A 21,835-nucleotide genomic window follows, 5' to 3' on the forward strand; every position below is an offset into this window, starting at 1 on the left:
TACAGTAAGTCTGCAGGCCGTAAGAGCAGGGTCTTCCCACCACCGCAAACCATCTGTGATCCCTTGCTGCAGAGCTACTGTATAGAGCAAGATACACATTGTAGTACAACTGTCACAGACATCACACTTTTATCCTCAAGATAGCAGTTAAGTTTGAAAACTACGTTATTTGAAATTAAATCTCTGTTTGAAGTTGCCATTTTCCATCATTAGTAACATGCAACAAAATGTGATCATGTGTGTGTGTGTCTCCACCCTCTTTTCCCCTAAATATGTGTGACATGATTCTGCCAGTCCCTAGAAAGAAGGGAATTGGGCAATTGGGGGAATTCACTGCTCCTGTTGTAAAAAATCCTTTAGACATTTTGGGTTGGGTTGGTTTGGTTTGGTTGGAGGGGAGGTAGAGCCCAAATGACTGAGACTCTAGCTTGGCATGGAAACTGCCCACCTTGAGAAGAAGGGCATCAGCTTCTTCCATGCAGAACTGATTTTTCTATGACTGTGTGCAAGTACTGTGAAACTGTGGACTTGGCAGATGTTTTAATGTGAAGATAAAGCATATAAGCAAGTTATGATGAGATAAGCTTCACGTGTCACCATAGCCTATTGAAATCTTTGAGCAAGGCCCTTTAAGCTATCTTGCATTTATCATGGGCTAGAAACATGGAGCTGCTGCTGAGGAACTGCTGTGCTGCAAATTCAAAACCTGACTTGCTACTTGTAAATGTGTTTATCTGCCACATCCTCAGGTTATTTCTTTATCAGGAACCCACCCCATTCAAGAGGGTGGAACGGAGTGCTTTACTTAACTGTGTACTTGACCCATAGAAAGCTGTGGGACTTGAGCATGTTTTAATAGGTAAGACAGTCCAAAGTCAAGATAACATAGTCTACATATGTGTATGTTGCCAATGCTGTGTTACTAGTGAAACATGTGACCCTTGGAACAGCTCCAGATTCAGATCCTGTCTTTTCCAGTGAAATCACCGCAAAGGATCTAGGGATTTTCTTGCCACAAGTTTCTCCTCCACTCTTTTCACTACCTCTCTTCCCCATTTGGGCCATACACATAAAAAAATATGTGTATGAGCTTTTATTCTCTTGCTGATACTATCAGAAAGAAGATCTGTGATGGGTAACGGTGGACGTGGTCTTCTCTAGGGATCTCCAAACCCATTATGCCTGGTCATTGCTTTGCAGGAGCATAAGCATCCCAGGAGGTGGGTGCCTTTACTGACCAGCCCCAGATCTCAAAAGCTGCCTTCAGCCTCACCAGCCGGGTACTTTTGTGCCTTTAGCTAATGGCTTTTTTTGTAGCAGAGCTTTGTTTGACAAAACTGTAAGTGGGGGTTGAGCTCTTTGCCAGGAGCACAGTGCAGCAACATCTCAGTTGTCCATACTCACAGCCAGTGCAGATCCACATGAACGTGGCAGCTGAGAGTTGCTGATCTAGCTCAGTGCCTCACCTCCAGCTGTAGCAGCCCCAGATGCCTGGGGAAGAGGGCTGTGGAGACAGCACAGAACAGCCTTTTCCTTGGAGCTGCCCTCCTCTAGATCTTAGATAACAGTAGAGGACGCAGGTAGCCAAAGTCTAAAGAGAGGAAATTTAAGATTAAAAAAACCATAGTTATCCAACGGGCATCGGAGTGCAGACTGGAACTGCACAATCTCACATGAGTTTTTCAGTTAACTCAATAGTGTATGTGTTTTCCCTCTTACTTCCTTAGACACGTAGTCACATCTGGGAGTACTGCACACTGCTGTATATGCCCGAGAGGCATTCTGGAAGACATTTTAGCAGGAAGCACCACATTATCATATATATGATTCTCACCTCACATGACCCTTTATAAGTACCATTCCTTGGAAGAAAGTCCTCACATAACCCACACAAAATCAGGGGCAAGAGGGGATGAGAAGAGGGAGGAAGGCTCTATGGAGAATAGGGCACAGTCTTCCTTTGCCTATCTTTGACATGCGTGTGAAGCTTTGAGGTGTTTCTTGTCGCTTCCTACATATAGTCTACCCTTCCTGTTCCTAGTTAATGGATAAGGTGGCACTTCCATGCTGCACTGTGACCAAGAGGTGGTTTGGCTCGGGGAAAAAGCTGTGCAGGGAAGATAGTGAGCACGAGGGATGTGGAACTACAATTCCCTGTAGCAGTCGTGGCAGTGCAGACATGTCCTGACCACTGACTGCCTGAAAATCTACAGTTCTGCGTTTCTGGATCCAGTGCTTTCTGGGAACTTTTAATACTAACTTTCATGCTTCATTCTGATACTGAATAAAACCAGAAGAGAGCAGAATTTCTTATAGGAGGGACATGATGGTTTTTAGTCACCTTGGAGAAGGGTAGTATTTGTGAGTGGGAGGAACTGTGATTTGAAAATTTCTGTAGGGGTTAAAAAAAGAGAATAGTGTGCATACATGAATTTTGTTTCTGAATAATGCTCATTCAGCTCTGCAGTTCACAGCTGCTTGGTTCATTGGTTCATGGAGCAAAGCTGAGGCTACATGTGACTTGTTTCGCTAACATTTCACACCATTGCTCCAACCCAGATAATTCCACTGGTGTTGCCAGTGCTGAGAGTTGCAATTTTAGCTGTGTTTCCGTTGACTCACTGGCATGTTAACCACTATGCCTTATTCTGTTCTGGCCAGTGAATCAAACATAGCAGTTCAAAAGCCAGTGGCTAGAAGAGCTGCAAACTCGTCTGCAGATTGGTGATTTTGGCTGGCTTCAGCTAGAATTTGCACTAGGAGAAAATGCAACCACATTTAAAAATCAGTCCCTCTCTGAAATTACTTACCCTTTAATTTGACTTCAAAAACATCAGCTGCATGGCTTGCACATCCAATCTTTGGAAAAGCAGAAAGTGTCAGTGAAGTAGTAAATATGAGGTGCTAAGACCAATCTTTCATTATCAGTTCCTTGCTGTGGAATCTATATTGGCTGGTAATTTTATTCCCTATCTCTTCTTAGAAATGCTGCATTTAATCCACACAAACAAGTATTTAATTTCTGTCTTGCCCAGTGATGGTGGATGAAAGTGCTTATTCTCGATATCCTCCCTCCCTGGTCTAACTTCGAAGTTAGCTCTGCTTTGGGCCCAGTTTGGACTAGAGGCCTTAAGAGGAATGTCCTTTCCAACCTGAATTATTCTGTGTTTCTCTCCTGCTGTAGATACTAGAGGCAGCATTGCTTAGCACTGCAGGTGTTATTAGTGCTTTGCAGCCATTAGGAGAAATGCTGCAGTATTCTCTTACCATGCAATGTTACAGCCATGAAATGCAGAGAGATTGCAGTGCTTTGAACTAAAATCACAGATACAGTAGTACTATTCAAATGAATAACAGTAGCCAGTTTAATGGGTTTTATTTTAGCACCCAAGCTCTATACTAAAATAGGGGAAAGAACAGAAGAACTTTATTTATTATTTGGCAGACACAGAGACACTAGAGCTGCAATGAGAATAGCAAGGGTTCAGACTTGGCCAGTGAAAGGTACAACTAGACCCGTTTCTACAAAACTGGGTTGCATGAAAGTAGTGTCATCTGGTTTTATTCGAGTAGCTGTGATGCTGAAGTTCCTGCATCTGCAAAGGTCTGACTCATGGGCAACCAGTTTTTTACCCCAGAGGGTAAAGAGGGCAGAAGGGCATATAAGGGTGTTATCGCACAGCACTTCATCCTTTAGATGCACAAGAGTGATTCCATCCCATATGACTCAGGACTATAGCCAGAAGTGAAGCTTTGCATTTTGTGCTGGTGAAGGAGACTGACTGTGTATCCCCTGAGCCCTGAAGTACTGTGTACACAAAACAGGCATGGCAGAAACATTGACAGTAGCAGCAGCAATATATATCTGCTTCCAAGCTAATGCAACCGCATCCTGGCATTTCAGAGTGAGAAGAAAGTGTTTTTTCACGTCAGCTTGTTGCATCAGTGAGGTTGCACATTTTGAACACATTTTCCATATTTTATTATACACTGTCTCAGAGTGATGCTGGCAGTTCTGATAAAGCAGAGTAGCTTGGATGAGTCAGGGAGGCTGCATGATCTGGGAGCTGTAAATTGAATTCAATTACTGATTACTTTTCTGTGCCATCTTTGCAGCGTGGCTTTTTTTAATTATTTTTTATAATCTCTGTGCATTGTCAGTTTTTTTAAAAGTGTGAGGATTTGGGGTGCCTTTGTTATGTTTTTGAAATGAGGATGTGGAAGGCTTGGTAATGTGGAGAAGGATCAAACTGATAGAAAGCTGTGCTTCACAAGGGACAAAGATGTATCCTTGTCAACTTTTTAGCTCAAAGTTATTACCTTCTTTCAGAGGAATGTATATGGTGAAGGCAGAAGTTCATTTGTCAAGGCTTCCTACTGTTAATGATATTTTTTTCTATCACCTTTCACTTGACATTCTCAAAGTACTTTGATTAAGTTCAACCACCTTCTTGAAAAATAGGAAAGGTTGAAAAACCCTTATTTTACACAGTAGGTCCAGTCATCTGCCCAATGTCCACCAGTACCTCAGGGCTAGAAACAGATTTTAAACCCCAGCATCTAGACTGTCAGCAACAGACTCCAGCCCTGGGAAAGCACACCTTTTCCCAACGCCTTTCTTCCTGCCACTTCCCTACAGAGATGCTGGTTCAGCTTCTACTTTGTGTAGCTCTTTCTTTGTAAAAGGGAAGCTACTACTTAAGATCCTGTGATACTAGAGGATATTGCAGAGCTGTTTTCTCTTTGGAAGTAGCTCTAGAAAATTCTGATATGATACCACCTGGAATACTGCTGTGGAGAAAAAAAGCACTAGCTGCAGTGCTATTTTTCCAAGGTTATCATAAGCCTTTGGATTACTTTTGTAATAGCTGCCTGTCTGCATGTCTAGTATTAAATCATGGGTTAAGTAATGGAAGCAAACCAAACAGGAAACGCAAAACTTAAGTCATAAAGTCTCTGAGGAAAGTGTAAGGAAGCTGCACTGAAACGTAAGTAAAGAAACAACTGAAACAAATTTTCCTGGTCTGGGAAACCAGCTAGATGCCGTGATAAATCTTTTCCATCTGCAACTCTGAAATCTGTTACTTTGAAAACGTAGTTTTCAATTAATCAGTGAACAACTGTTTCATAGATTGATCACCGTTCCTAGATCAGATTACCCCCAAAAACTGCGTACAAAAGTGGCAGTCACAAACCTTTGTGACAAACCTTTCCCAGCTCGCACAAAGCTTTGAGCAGGGAAAAGTTGGAGAGAGGAAAAGAGCTAAATTGTGCAAGGGGAGACATCCTTATCAACTGCTGGGCTTGTGCAGACATCCTAGAATGTCTACACAGAATATTCTGCCATTAATAACCCAGGAGCCTATTGCTATCATTACTGACTTCCACAGATCTCTCCCTAGAAATCATTTCAAATAGATTTACTAGGGGATATTTATGAGTTCTGATACAGCCATTCCTTAAATCTGGGCATGAGGAACTGTGTAACTTGACTATTAGGTACATATAGTAAGAAGTCATGCACAGCTTATGAACAGAAGAAGGGATGCATTTTTTTGTTCAGGTCCACTAATAGTGAAGAAGTTAGATGATTCCTGCTCTTTCACCTGCTGCATGGTTTAATCATATTAATATAGGCTTTTGTCAGAGCAGCAATACAACTGCTCCTCCCCGCTCTGTGCATCAGTCTGTAAAAGTTGCCCTGTTCTAGTAACTCTTACCATTTGTGCTAATAAATTCATTCCCTAAAGTTGTTGCAAATTACAGAGCTGTTGCGATTACAGTGACTCTTCCAGGATCATTACAATGAGGGAAAGCCAATTTGATGAGTGTTTGCCATTACAGTTTCAAATGTCAGGACAATGCACCAGTATTTTTCCAATTACATGTCACTGCTAAAAGCTAGGTGTTTTTCCTTAGTACTCTTTGCTAAAAAGGTCTTTTCTTACTGCTGCAGCTGTTGTTGTTATCACTATTTCTTTTAGCATGTATGCTTAAAATCTGTAACAGCTCTCTAGCTACAGTCCCGTATTAAGCCTAGACAGGCAGGGTGCAGTGTTTGAAGGTGAAGCTGCCAAAAGAGAAGAAAAAAGCCTTGAGGCTACAGGAAATTCAGGTGGCATTGATTCAGGAGAGACCCAGATGCTTCAGGCTGAGTCAGTGCTGAACCTCCTCACATATCTAGCAGGCAGCATTTTACCGGGACCTTTTTATACACGAGCTGACTAACTGAATTCCCCTTTTCATCGAGGATCTCCTCATCTTTTTTTAATGTAGTAGTTTTATATTTAGTCTTTAGGCTAAATTGAAGCTTGGCTATCTCTGTGCTGTCTAGAAGTTGGTGGCTCCTACTTGATATGGCGGGAGAGCTTTCTTGGAAGAGCAGTCATCACCAGATCATCAGAGGCAGAAATGTTCTAAAACTTTGTATGACTCCTTCAGAAAGAGATTTCTTCTCCAGTGGGCTCTTTGGACATTTGAGTGAAAATGGTACTAAACCTAAGACATAAGGAGTTTTGAATAGATCTGTGAAAAATTACCTTCTCCCTCTCTCAACTTGTTTTAAGTTTGGCCTCAAAATGTGTAGCTTCGGCTGATTCTTGAATAATTGAGAAAGTCTGTTGTGATAAAAAGGGCAGGAAAAATGTTAAATTCTAATGCAGAAGAAGTTAGAAAAAGCAATCAAGGTATTTTTGAGGTTTGCTTCATAATCTGAGAAGAGATAAAACACAGACGCAAGTCCTATTTTGTTTATTTTGAAAGTCTCGCACAAAGCTTGTTTCCAAGTAAGGCTCAGTTAACTTTTCTTTCCGTTTAATCCGTGGGAAACCTTTTAGAAAAGGCCACAGCAGCCAGCTGTAGCATTTTCAAAATCCATGGACTACTGACCTGGGGCTTAATATGGGCCACCCTTTTCCAGTGGCGTGACTGTAGCCATCTGACTGAACAGCATTAAGACGTCAGTCAGCTGTGGTCCTTGTCATGGAAACCAGCCATTGTGGATAGTGAGCCGGTTTCTCCTTCAGAGAAGTCTGGTATCATTAGAAAGTTCTCACAGGGCTTTCTCTAGCATAGACTGTGACCTACAGATCGTAACATTGCTGTGAAATGCTGGAGGGGAAAATCTGAACTAATCACTCATAATAACTCTGCAGAGACCCACAGGGTAAGTCTGAGGTCAGGGCTGAATTGATCTTTGATGTGAGAATGACAGTAGCTGTAATTCACTTGGTGGTCATGGGAATGGGAATGAGCCAAAACCAGTTTTCTCTGAGCTAGATAAGGGGGGGAAAGGGGTGAGAATGTGACTTAGGAGTGTCTCAGTTTTACATGCAAGGGACTCTATCTCTGCATGATCATTCAGGCCAGTGCAAAGTGAATGCTGAGTAGGAACACTCAGAGCTCCTGGTGTTTTATGCAAGTTTTGTACTTTCTTTGTGCAGACTTCTTTGTGTCAGAATAAAATCTTAAGAGTTCAGAATGATCTTGCTTTAACAGTCACTAAAGCTGGGTGCTATCTGGCAGCCGATGTTATGTGGGAAATGAAAAGAGATGCTTAGTTGGTCCCTTTTGGCCATATGGGTTGTGAATTTGGATAGCTGCAGTGACAGCATAGCCTCTGAAACCCTGCTCTGGGCCCAGCTCCTGGTGCCCTCTGTCCATTTGCATTCTAGTCCTGAGAAAGATTTCTCTTTTCTTTACCTTTTTGCTTTTGTGGTGCTGCAGATGGTGGGGGGGATGAAGTGGGGAGAGAGGAAGAGAAAATTTGGGGAAGGGGCTTCTGCATCCTGTCACTATAATTCATTGAGATCTGACCTTCTGCATTTTCAGCCCCACTCAGCCATCCACCACTCCTCATGTGACTGTCACCTCACATTATTGTAATTAGCAACTGCCAGCCCCAGAGATTTGATGGTGGAAGTGAAAAAGTCTGAGAAGCTCTCTGCCAATTTAAAATTAACCCTGTCACTGCAGGACATTGTCCTGCTCCAGAAGTAGCTCCTTGGCATTCACACTGAAACAATCCCATGCTCCTCCTGTAATCCAGCTCCCTTGTCTCACCCTGCTTTGTTCTCCTTGTGTCCTCCCAGCAACCAGGGCTGCTTCACCCTCCTTCCTCCTCACATGCCACCCCTCTTTGCTGGCTGTCAGAAGTGAAGCTGCTAATGAGAGTGCTCAAGCTGACAGTCCCAGAGTCCATGTCAGTGGATGATAAACATGGCTTTCCGTGGCTGTGCCAAATGAGGTCTGTCTGCCCAGCCTCAGAAAAGACCCTGCTGCTCTGCGCATGTCTTTCTTCTCCTTCCCCTCTGCCTGGGACTTCGCCTGTGTGAGCACCACAGAGTACAAACCCACCTGGTTTGCTGGACATTTATGTGGCCGTTGATTCATGCTGCTGTCTAAGACTTGCCATGTTTGCTGCTGTGGATACCTCAGTCAGGTGGATGAAAGCTAGGTCAGATCTGCATCCTCATGCTACCAGTTCCTCACCTTTGTAAAGGGATTATAGACTTTCTCCAAGTGTGACTGTCAACTGCTGTTGTCAAGGCCCTCATTACATGGCATTTACAAATCTTGCTTCATTATCTTGTAAGCAGGGGGCAGCTGGAGGTCATCCTTGTTGCTACTCTGTTCACCTAATTAGGAGCAGCTTCTGCTCACCTGCTGTGCAGAGGTGACAGCACAGTGATGGCTCAAAGGAAGGTTGCTTTCCCCTGGGAAATATCTGGGGTTTCAAACAAAAAATTGAAATATGGAGAGCGCAACAATATCTGACACCCAGTCTCTCTAGTCATTGTATCTGTTCAAACAAATAGACCACAGGCAGGTAGCAAAAATCGTGATAATCCTGCAGTTCAACTGGGTGATGAACTATATCAGTGTGTGTGACAGGCAGGTTTGACACTGCCCTGGCTCAGATACCGTTCTGATAGAGTTTGCATAAAACCAAAAATATATTTGCTTGAAGTATTCTGCACTCTCCTGTATACGTACAGGTTTTTTTACTCCCAAGTTCATAAAAGCTGGTACCCCTAAGTCCTTTAGGATAAAGCCATACCCTTTTTTGCAGTAGTCCCACTGCCACAATTAGTTCTGATCCACGATGTGCTTCCCCACCCCCCTACTTGTTGCAAGCAGCTTATCACTATTGCTACAAGTTGCCTATTTCTTAGTTCAGCTTCTCTGTGGGGCTGAGGCAGATCAGCTCTTCCTCATCACCACAAGAAGCGTAACTGAAAGCCGCTGAAACATGATTTCGGTATCTGGTCTTTACATGCTCAAGCCATGAAGTTCCTGAGCTTGCTCTCAGCTTTGAAACATGCAAATTTGCATTTGCACCACGCAGCTTATCATGCCTTATGCCCATCCACATGGCAGGCCATTTTTGTAAGAGCACTCTTTATTTTGTTGGTGTGCCTGACACCGTGCTAGATCCCAGCAGTAACTGTGTTCATCAAGAAGCAGGAAAATACCTATGTAGCTATTACTGCGTTTAGCTTTTCTAATCACATCAAATTCTGATCGTTTGTCAACTACATCCACAGAATAATGCATCCTTTCCTTTTCTTTTTGCTATGCTCTAGGTTATTTTACTGCATTGAGAGCTCCAACAGCTTTGTTAGGGCAGCAGACTTCCCGTTTCTTTTCTCACCTTTAGCATATTTACAGCCACTGCTCATCATCAGAGAACATTGTGAGTCTGTGGAAGAGTAGCCTTGAGAGTGCATAACCCCGGTGTTATTATTTGCTTTATATGGATAAATGAAGAGAAAATAGTTGCCATTAAGTGTAAAGATAGACATGGAAAGAATGAAGAAGAATCAGGAGAACTCTAAAAAATCTCTGGAAACAAGTTACATGTTTGGGTTGTTCATAAGGTGAGGCATTAGAAAAACAGGCATGACAGGCACTAGTGGAATAGTTTGTGCTCATATTTTGTGACTGCCTTCAAGGGAATATGACATGATTTAGAGAAATTTCTGCTCGTTTCTTCAATGCCTGGCTAAATTTTATGTCCACGCAGTGCAATGCAAAGTGTCAGCACCCATTGGTTCTGGAGCTCATGATTTAAGCGAACTAGAAATGGGTGTGGATAAATCTTGCACTACTAGGTTAAGCTGCCTCTGCAGCTGTACCCAGTGATGCTTTCTGGTGAAGCATGGAAAATAGAAGGTTTTGTCTTCAGTAGCCATCAAATACTTAGCACCAGCTGAAGGAAATAAGGGTCAGAAGTCACTGTTCTACTAACCATAGGCAGCAACACATCACCTTCCTCATGCTGCAATGGGCACAGCATAGTTCAGGTTGGAAGGCACCTCTGGAGGTTTCTGGCTCAACCTCTTATTCAAATCAGGGTTGGCTGAAGATCTGACCAGGTTGCTCACAGCTTTATCCAGTCTTGAAAACCTCCAAGGATGGAGAATGTACAGCCTCTCATTTTTCCACCCGCAAACAGAAAGTATAAGTTACAGTGCATGGCAATGTAATATGTTTGTGGCCAGAGGAACCTGGTAACAGAATCAAAGCTGCTGTTATTCTGCTACTTGTGCACTCCTCTGCTCTGTAGCTGTCTTTATCACTATCCCCTTCAAAGTATTATATTGAATACAGTATATTTTTCACTTTAGGAGGCATGTCCCGCCTCTGTGACCTTAGAATATTTAGCAGCATGGATGCAGATGCATACCACACATGCAGTGAAAGTCAAAGTCTGTTTCTCAGCCTATATCAGGCACATTTGCCAGCTCTCACCTGGTTATTTTTATGAGGGATGCAAAACTCAGCAGCTAAAAAGAGTGCATCAATGTTCTTTTATGTCAGCAATGGGTTAGACCAATTGCCTGGGGAACTATCACTGTCCCTAGCCCAGTAGTGCTGCAACTCTCCAGATGCCCTGGCAACCTTGCACCCAATAAAAGAACTGTGCTAATTGCTTGAAACCCTTTTTGTATCTTCCTTCCAACAATATTTTCCTGTATTTAAACCTAAGCTTCAGAATACCAGCAGTTCATTGGGAGATGCTGGTTTAGTAAATCCTGGAGTCCTGGGTTAATAAATCCTGACACACTGGGTTTAGTCACAGCTTAAGCTGGCTCTGCCACTAGAGTGTTCTGTATCCTTTAGCAAATTACTTTGCCTCTTCATGTTCCTGTTTGGCCTTCTGCTCATTTTTGGTCTTTCTGGCTTGATGCTGTAAGCTCAGTTGTTATTGTCTCTTCCTATGGATTTGACAATTGATGTCTTGTAACCACAAGCAAATGCCCATATTCCCCAGCTATTAACTATTTGCTTCTTGCTTCTTGCTTCTTGCTCTCTGTCTTTTCATAGGAAAACTCAGAAGAGTCTCTGTCTTGTCCTGTTGTGGAAGAAGATGGGGGGAAAAGCTTCCAACTGTTCAGCAGAAAATGAAAAAATGTTTCTTACCCAGCAGTTATAACAACTACTATGAGCCTGTCTCTCTAGATACATGATTTCCTGACATTAAATAAACTTGGCATTTACAGCTGCTTTTATTTCTTCCAAGAGCCGTGTCTCTTTTTTCCCACTTAAAGTGCTGTTGTACTCTGAAAATTGTTGTTAATATTGGCACCATGGGGGCTCCATATTTCTTATGTCAAATTTGCTCAGAGCACAAACATGTGGATTGACAGCAAGAAACTCCCTGGCTTTTGTGGCCTTTGGGTTATGGTGGAAAAGGCCTTTGCTAACTCATAACCCTGCAAACCCAGATCTCAGAGTCTGTCTGAACAGTGCAGAAGTGATGGAGGGTGATGAAGGAGAGCATGATGCACAGCGCCGAGAATAGGCTGTGCAAGAAAAGCAGAGACAGCAGGGTTCTCTCCCTTGTCCCGCTCTTGCTGGTACGGAGGATTTATGATGTTGTAACAGGCTTTGCCGTGAGTTGAATATGAATAGCACTTCTCCTGGACTATAGTACAATCAGCATTTTTGCTGCATTGGTTTTGTTGCTTTGCTTCAGTACTCCAGTGAGCTGACTGGCTAAGTCCAAAGCTGCATGCTTAAATCCCTGCAGCGCTGCAGGCAAAATAATGCCCAAGCTGCAGGAATAAGGAAATAATGTACCTCCTAAGTGCCCTTCACTTAGGCAGAGATTCCCTGCAGAAAACCTGGAGAGGGCGTTGCCCAAAATTCCTTCTTCGCTGTCATCCACTGCAGAGAAAATAATTTGCATGTAGTTATTGCTCTATGAATTGACTGATACAGTTTCTGCCCTCTGCAGCAGAGAATTGCTGGCTGCCTTCATACACAACAGACAGATCCAGATTCCCATAAACATGAGGCTGGGGTGATGGGATCACTTATAATTTCACCAAGATGAAACCCAATTAGAAAAAGCAATTTCATTGCAGTATGTACATCTCTTACCAGCTTACTCTATCCATTGTTGTCTCTTGCTTACAGTCTAGATATGAGACTCTCGAGTAAGGATCATTAGGTGTTCACGGTGCTGAACACAATGGGATCCTGATCTTCCTTCATCAGTCACTATCACCATCACATCAGCATTTATTTGTTTACACTGTCTGTTCTTTCAGTAGAAAGCTCTGCTGGGAACCATAGTGGTAATAAGCATAGAGCACTGCTTTACTCAGCTATGCCTCCTTTGAAGAATATAAATGGCTTAGCTCTTTATGGCACCCAAAATGACATTTTTCCACAGATACCAGTGATTATTTTCTGAGTTGGCTTTTCTCCTTTATGCCTATCTGATGCTTTTTCACACTGTAATATTTTATAGCTTTCTAGCACTTTCCATTTAAGGATCTCGAAACATTTATATCTATGAGGTACAGAAATGTTATATCTATTTTACAGATGTGGGAAACTGAGGAAAAGCATGATAAGGTTTAGCTGTCATCAAGGTTGTGCACTGAGTTTACAGCAAAACTGGTAACTAAAAAAACCAGATTACCACCATTTCTTCCCCTGTTTTTAGCCATTCCCTTCCTTTGTGCCTAATCTCCCTCCTGTCTTCTTTTCCTTCTACCATTTTGCCACTGTCTTATCCTCTCTTTCAGCAGGTCTTAGACCTAAAAGTGGGGTTTGTTTTCTAGGTTTGTGAATCTGGATCTGATCCCCAACCACTCCTTTCATGTATGCATGTACCATACAGCACTCACACGCTGCCAGTCATGCTTCTCTTTTACATGCTAACAGCTAGGAATTTCCATTGCAAACTCCCAGCTATTTCAGGGACCTTGGACACCGGCAGTAATTCTCATCTCTCCTGCTTTTTTCCTGTGGCCCATTGTAGTGCTGGCATTTAACTTTGTGTTGTAGGCCATCAGTATTTGGCGTTATAAATAGGTCATTCTGGAATGTTGCGGAGCCTGCAGTGTGTGTAGACTTGGAGAACAGCGTTCCCTGGGCCTTTCTGGGCTCGGTATCTGTCGCATGACTATCTGCTGTAGTATGTGGGGATCAGGGCCATCTTTTCCCAGCCTGTATTTCAACAGAGATTCCTAATACAAATTTTCTTTCTGTTATTGCCACCTTGAAAAAAAACCCAAATGCTTCCTGGATGAAATCTTCAGTGTTTGCCCTGCAGTGCACCCCAAAAAGACAATCATTTATCTATGATGCAGCTGGATAAAGGGAAGTGTTTAGGGTTTGAGTGGGTTTTTTGGTTTGTTTTTTTTTTTTTACCCTCCCCCCAAAATAACTTAACTTCTGCACGTGGTTATTTCAAAAAGCTCTGGGCAATGTATTCTGTGAAGTAAGAATAGCCAATTCAAAATTCTGATTTCTATTGATGTGGGCACTCTTTGTATTTTAGGCACTGTGTAAATGCCTTTTCTGGATAGATTTGTTCTCTCTTTTTTAATACATTGAAACAAGGGGCAGCTGCTAAGGAGGAGGGGAGGCTCTTTGCCAATGTAAGGACACCAGGGAAGCTGTCTGCCAATTTCAATAAGAGAAGAACAATTTTTTTTCCTTTCCACTCCTCTACTCTTTTCCAGTGCTTCTACTCCTTCACATTTGCTCCTAGATAGAGGTAGGAGTTCAGTCTCCAAACTGAATCAATTCTTGCTCCCTTCACTACGGCTGTCAGCAGAGCAGAGTTATGTTTCATGACAGTGTTTTTGTGTTGTGGGTAGCTCTTCTCTATGCACTGGGTTGATATAAGCAGGCTTATAGCCCCTTTCCCATTTAGCCTGCTCAATGCAACATGCACACAGCAGATCACTAAGGCTGAGATTACTTGGCTGTACATATCTTCCCTAAAATGACTTCAACCCCTGTCTCCTAAAAGCACCACAGGATCTCTGAAACCATGTCTTTCGTCTGAGTTTGCTCAGAGGAAAATTCTTTATTTTAAAGATCTATTTTTCTTCTTGCTTGTTTTACATCACCAGTTATTATGAATTAGGCAAGGCAAAACAGCCATAAGAAAGAGTAGCACCATGCTGATAAGCTGGCTACCAGCCGATCTGACTTTGCAGCGTGTTCTAATTAGTTCTACCCAAGAAAAGCATCAGTGGCTGAAGTAACAACATGGATGGGAGATTCTCAAGGGATTCAGCCAATAGCAAGTGGATCAGCAGCCTCATGTTAGATGCTCTGGTACTGGTGGAAATGGTACTTTTCAGGTGGGACAAAAAATGAGCTCCCCGCTATGCTATTTTCCACAAGAGTAGAGGCTGTCACAGCCTTATTCTAAACACGTGATTACTCATCCATACATGTCTATGCCACTTCTTACTAGATGCTAGTTACATTCTGCCTCACTCAGAATTTCCCAAGCGCTCTTTATTTGCGAAAGCAATCCTCTTTACTTTCTGCCCTGATCTTCTGCTAAATAAGTAGATGTGTTACTGTGTTGGGGGGAAATTTGCCCTATATGCAGAGCAGAGAGTATACTGGAAATGACCAATGTCAGCTATGGTAATTGATGGAATGGTGAAACTGGTTCCAGTTACTTAATGGCGTCATTCATATGTATTAAACGAGAGTCTAATGGTGGAGTGTTAATCTGGAGAGAGGAACTTCTCAGCAGGTTGGAAATCCATGTACAGTTGGTGAAACAGCATCTAAAGTTGGCCTTTTGTTCCCCCTTAAAGTTTTAAGTGCACTTCATCTTTTGAAGCTAAACCACTCTGCTGGAGGACTGCCCAGTCTTGCTTTGGCTTGCCTCTTTCTCTGGATTCCTGCCATGTAAGAGATGTTAGCTACTTCGGTTGTGTTTTAGAAACATGGAAAATGTGGCTCATGTAAGCTTATGTTAATGAATTGCTGGACTCTTCAGGCTGATGTTGTCTTTTGCATTCTGCATTTCACGCTCAAGAAGGCCATTTGTTTTTCCCCTTGTCCAAACTTTGCCCCTGTTGTTTGTTTGCAAAGAGAACTCTTTTTCAGAGGTGGCAGGATTTGCTGAGGGTAGGAAGGGAAAGGGGCTTGCCATGTAGATGTGACATTTTCTGTGCCTCGCTGGAGCTTTGCAGCAGGATCTTGTTTCGCTGCTCTCTGATATCCCCTTTTTGCTGTACTTTTGACTGATGTCTGTTAATGCTTAATCACCAGTCAGCAATGCTTGAGCTATCTCATGGCTTGTTGAGGTCCACTGACTATCACCATGCAACCCACAGCAGCCTTGTTTTTGTAACATCAGGGTGAGAAGAAAGTTGTCTAACAGAAGCACTTCTTACTGGACCTTTCAAACAGCCAGCCACCACAACTCTTATCCAATTGTAGGTAAAGATAAGCTCATGAGGTAACAGGTGTGCAAAAAGTTATTTATTTTGTATAATACTATATATATTTATACATTCCTCCCTATTTATCTATCCCCCTCCCTATATATATATTTATATATCCCTTCAAAATTAGGGACTGTCATGATTATCTGCAGTGCATATACTAAAGTGGACCATTTTGATGTGAGGCCCTTGGGCATATGGGAAGTTTCTCTCTATACTACAACGCCTGGGCTCCCCATGTCCCTAAGGCTTACCTGCATAAGTATGGCTACGCTGAGATAATGTGTGGCTTCACTATTTCACTTCTTCCCTTTCTTTGGCTGTGACTTCCTGCCAAAGGTATGGTGATATCATCTTGGCATCAGACTGGCTCCAGGGAAGGAGGGTTAGCTTAAGAGCTGCAGAGCTGCTTGTGAGACAGTTCATTCTTCATTTGGCCTTTGCATACTTCAAGTGCTTCAGCCATTTCTTGCTTGTAGGGCAGCGGCAAACTTCTCAAGTGGATGTTGAGATGTGAACACAGGGAAGAGTGGTGAAGTGCGCAGTTCCTATCCCATGCTGTGGCCCAAATTGTTCTGAACAATTACACACTTTGTCAAGTCCCATTTGTAATTCCTCTCTTGATTCAGCCTATTTTCCACCAGAGGGAAGGGAAGGTGAATGGCTTAATTTGCATAGCTCTTGGAGGCAAAAATTTTCAGAAAAATTAGGGCCTTGACAAGGTGATTTTATATGCATGTGGATGTCTTGTCAGCCCATGGTCATTCGACAGAGATAGCATTTCCCTGAATGGGAAGGTAAAGCCTATGTGCACAGAGTGTATGAAGTGCTTTTGGTTTCTGATGAGATGAAATGCCCTTAAAATAAACCCCAGCCCCACAGAAAACAAAGCTCCCAGTGACATCTCTGGGGCCAAAGTATTACAAAACTTGACCTTCTAGAAATGGCTGAAGTCTAAATGGGCCAGATTTTTCTAAGCTGCTAATAGGCTGCTATACAGAAGGATCTTTCTTCTTAGCCTAGTTTGCTGTGAAAATACATTTTGCTTTAGAGGCGGTCTTCCCATGGTGACCAGGTCAGAAGGGGATCATAACCACACACTTGATAAGAGAGTCTACAACTATATGGGATAAGGCCATAACGCTCTTCTTTGAGGAGCATGGGGTCTCATGGAAAAATCCTGAAGCACCAGTCTGAAAACACTAGGGAGAAACCCAATTCCAGATCTTGGATTCAGCTACCCTGCTTGTTTTTCAGGGTTCAAATTTCAAGCCTGAACTGGGATCTAAATAGAGGCAAATGGTCATTCTCTCCTTATAGAAGACCTGAAATTGCAGGCTGGCATTTCTCTGACCTCTGAGTTGTTCCCACTACTGTGTTTTGTGGCATCAGCTCATCTCACTAGCAGCATTAGGTCAAAGGAGACCGAGAAGCCTCCCCGTCAATGACAAAGGAGTTGTGCTTTCCTCCCCGACACATCATTCCTGCCCACAGCCAGGCTCTGAGATGAAGTTGGCCTAGGAGGATTGCTCAGACATGCAGGTCACAGGGAGGCCAAACCAAGTAACCTTGGAGTGAGTCAGCCTCCGTGCCTCTGTGAGACTGACGTTTGAAGATGAAGAGAGAGAAGGAAAGACAGGCCATGAGCACAGGTGTTAATACACTCATGTGTGTACACGTGTGAGTGAATCTGTGGGTAAGAAACTGAAAGCAGAACTGCTTCCATGCTTGGCAGGCAACAGGGGTAGCTGGACTGGCCCTGAGCATGGGAGGAAAGGGTAAAGGCAACTTCAGGTCTAAAAAGTGCCATCACGGGGACTGGACTGGATTGACACCATGCCATTCCATTGACTTCTTTGCCATGCAGCCATGGTGACCACAGCCATATTTAACCCAAGGTTTTCTTTTTCCTCCAGGAGAGGAGAGTGGCCAGAAAAGAACCACATACATTACCTAGCTTCAGAGCTGTGCTATAGCTTTGTTCAGCTGGGGGCCTTTGAACTGAGTTTCTCACTGCAGGATGACCCGCGGGTGTCACCCACTGTGCAGGGCTGCATGGGATTTGCTTGTGTGAGTGAGGGGAAATGGTTCACTCTGTGCCAGGCAGGGTAGCACCAACAGGAATTAGGGGAAAACTTGTGCATAAGAAGGAGGTGGAACTAGAACTGACAGCCTAAAGCCAAAAAAGTGTATTTCTTAGGAATTACATTAGTACCAGTTAACAACAGGATCAAGATGAGTCCTATGGACAAAGGCCAGTAATGGGACAGTTTCTTCTACAAATTTCCCTGTAGCTGTTGCACAGATCAAAAGAGACCTTCAGCATTCATTCCTGGGAAGAATAACATGGAGGCCTGCCTCGTCTCTTGATTATAGCAGTATGAATCAGGAGTGAATCTGCTCAAGTCAGTGTGGTTGTCCTGACATAGTGAAACAGAGGATGAAGACACAAAAATCCATCAGCCAGGAAAGGGACAGCCCTGGAGACTTAAAGATATGCTGAAGTGACAGGCACTAGAGCCAGTAAGAGTGCAATTTCTTCCCACAGCCAACCTTGACCTTTATGGAGAATTACTATGTGAAGACTGCTCTGGCCCTGTATCCGTTTAGGCTCCTGGCTGCTCTGCACCATCAGTCAGCAGGAGTGAAGTGCCTGGCATCAGGGTACCCAGCAAGACAGCCTGCTCTTGTCCCAGCATGGGTCAAAGGGTACCTGTGGCAATGTGATTAGCTCTGAAGGAGCAGTCAGCAGCAGGGACTGGTGAAGCTCTTTCCTTGCTAACCCTGAGGATGGGCAAGGACTCACAGGGATTTGTACTGTTTAGTCTCATTGTTTGCTCTTGTTTCTCTCAGCGCTGGACACCTGACTGCTGAAGTTGAGGTTATTTCTAACCTCTTGGGCAAAATTTTACTTCCAATTTCTAGCTGGTCACATTGGTGCTTTCTTTTCCCACTGTTGCACATGGCAAGACTGGCTGGACAGCGCAGCCTAGAGCAGAGCTACATGTTCACAGAGCATGCAGGAGTGAGCCCAGGACAACAAACACAGCTGGTTCTGCTTCCGTGTGCAGCATGTTATGCCCAGTGCAAGGAGAGGGTTTGGGATGCTTGTAGGGTCTTTTTGATACAGATGACAAAGATGGTATTTTCTCCTCCCCCAAATATACACTGTCCTAGACTGTAGCTTCGCCTAATTTCCTGGGAGGCCAGACCTTGGTGGGAACCTATTGGCACTGCAGTGTTGTGCCCCGCCACGACAATGATTAGCGTTCATTGGCCTACTTCTCCAGTGACTCTGGCCTCTTATCAACAGCTTCAGGGAAACTTGGATGTAAGGTGTCCCCTCTTATTCCTCTGCCTGTAGGAAGAATTGATGATGGGGCTTGGAGGACAGGCAAAGATACAAAATTCCTACTTGCTCTCCATTTCCAGTCTCCACTTCCTCCTCTTACCAGATTAGGAGATGTCTATAATTCAGGTATGTTTTTCCAGTTTTAATGGAGAATGTCTGCTAGTATTTTCTGGTTGACTGCATTCATTTTAGAGAGCAATCTTATAATTTTGTCATTCTCTGTGGCCTTCTGTTCCCTCTAGTGGTGGCTGGGCTCTCTGTAAGCCATAGATACGTAGGGAGTTCGTTTTAGGTCTGAACCTACTTTCGAGATCTAATTTATCCTCAATCTGTATTGTTCATCACATATATTCACTAAGAGGGCTAGCAGATATTTAATCCAAGCTCTGGAGTTTGGGTCGAGTCCTTCTGCAGGCCTGAACTTCACACGACGTGGTGTGTCAAGCACCAGTCCACCAGCAGATGTCCCAGAAGCCCATTGGTTTCTCATCACAGTAGGCACAGGATCTCTCATATCTGGACTTGGATCTTCTGAAGGGCAGTGGGGATGCTGGGCCACAAGCAGGATACAGCCAAACTAAAAGGACAATGTACAAAAGGAAAGTGTGTGGATCATGGAACTGGGTGTGCTTGAGCCATGATCTTCACCTCACCACGTTGATACGCTCCTTTCAGGGGCTGAGGAGCCTGCTGTTGCCTTGGTGACTGGAGCTGGCTCTATTAGCACAACCAGGAGAGCCTAATCCAGTATAGTCCAGAGGATTAAGAATGAGTTCCTGCAGCACAGCACGAGAAGGGGTGATTTCAAGGATGACGTGAGGCAGATACCATATTTTGTGTCATGTTTATCCAACACAGGAGTACTGGATTGAGACAGACGGCTGCTTATCATTCCCCCGTGCTGCAAAGAGAGCATTATCTTTCTTATATTCCAGAAGCCCTTCATCTTTGCAAGGGACAAGAACTTCACTGGGGACTACCAGTTCTCTATTAGCAGTACCGTCAACAGACAGTAGTTTCTCCAGCTCTTGCAATGGAAATTAAACCTCTGTCTAAAAGAAAAGCAGTAATAATGTTGTATTAGTCCCTGACAAAAGCACAGGAGTATGTGCTAGCACCATCTAGCCAGCATCCCCATCATTGCATCACCATCTACCTCTTTCTCCCTTTTTATTCCATCTTCCAGCTTGATGCAATTAGTTGTCCTCTATTTTCAGCTACAACTCCTATTTACTGCCTTGTATCCTTTGTCCTCTGGCATTATTGCATATCCTCCCCCACCCCCCATCGTCTTTCAGGGAGAGGCTGCAAACTTGCAGGCAAAGCCATCGACTATGTCCCAGTACTTGCGAGTGAGGAGGAAGGGAGATGTTCTGGTGATATCCTAAACCTCAGACCCTCTGACAAGGGTGAAGCTGGAGTATTCCTGTGCTCTGCTTACAGCAAGTGCCTGAAACATTGTGAAAATGGCTACAGGGCATGTGTTGAAGCAGCCTCTGTGGAAGCTCTAGGTGGACACAAGGCATAGTCCATCAGCCCTGAAAGCAGGGAGCTACGAAGTCACCTTTGCTACCTGCCATCTCCTGGTGGGGTAGCCCCAGGCATGGGTCAGCTGGACCCAACTGTCTCATTTGAAGACCATGTATCCAAAGCAGCAGGGGAAGGGCCAGATGAGCAGCAAGTAATCACCTGAGGCAAGTAATCACCATAGACTGGGCAGTGCTGTGGGGCCAGCCATCCTTGCACGCCGTGTAAGCAGTACCCTGTTTCGTGCTGTGGAGGCTGTCCTGGCCGCCCACTCTGTCTTGAAGCTTGCACAGTTCCTGAGCTCATCTTCTGGCCTCCTTTTTTTGGGGTGTGCTCTGCCTGGGTAGTGACAGGGAGGTAGTACAGCAGCATGTGAGTGAGGGCAGGATATCCCTGCAAGCCCTCGGTCCTCATCCCCAGCGTGTGAAGGTCACTGGCTCCTGGGTAAATTTCCATCGGATGCGGCACTCTCCGATTGCGACTCAGCATTTCTGACTCCCGACTGCAGCTTCTCTTTCTCATTTGATCATTTTCTTGGTAAGGGGAACTAACAGCCGTTACTAGAGTGATTTGGCCACTGTCCAACAGTGTGTATATTACTCACACATTTCCCTGCTAGCAAAAGGCTTTTCTTTTTTCACTGTCTGGTTGCAGCCTCTTCCTATCTTCATCATTAGATAGCTCAGAAGGTCAGTGCTAAAAGAGAAATCTCCGAGACTTTTTTTTGCAACCCAGAGTAGGGGACAGCTGGGGGGGGAGGGATGGGGTGAGAGGGAAGGGAGGGTATGCCCAACTGAATTGATTCTTCACTAGGATTGTCTCTAATACAGCTGAAAACACGATCCTGGAAAATGGGATATTTATAGAAACTGTACTGCCCCAGTTGGGTAAATCTCAAGGTCATCTGATGATCACTGCAAAAGGAATGGTCAGATACTGCTGCTGTTGCCCTGGCATCATGAGACTGTAAGACCTTCAATTCAGCACTGAAATCTGCATACAAAATGGGATCCTACTCCCTCTCCCTAACAACCATCTCTCCTGGAACTGCATTAAGGAAATACACAGCCCAGCAGTAAGGCTGCTCAAAATGCCTGCATGGCTTTTTTTTTCTCCCCCCCCCCGTGTGAGAACATTAAGCTATTAACTCTAATTCCCTTGGAGGCAGAGGTCTGCAATTCATTTCACATATAGGGCATCTCAGGAGTTTGCCTGAACAAGCGAAGGACCGAGTGCT

Source organism: Haliaeetus leucocephalus, unplaced genomic scaffold (genome assembly GCF_000737465.1).
Source record: "Haliaeetus leucocephalus isolate CR32 unplaced genomic scaffold, Haliaeetus_leucocephalus-4.0 Scaffold228, whole genome shotgun sequence".
Classification (NCBI taxonomy): Eukaryota; Metazoa; Chordata; class Aves; order Accipitriformes; family Accipitridae; genus Haliaeetus; species Haliaeetus leucocephalus.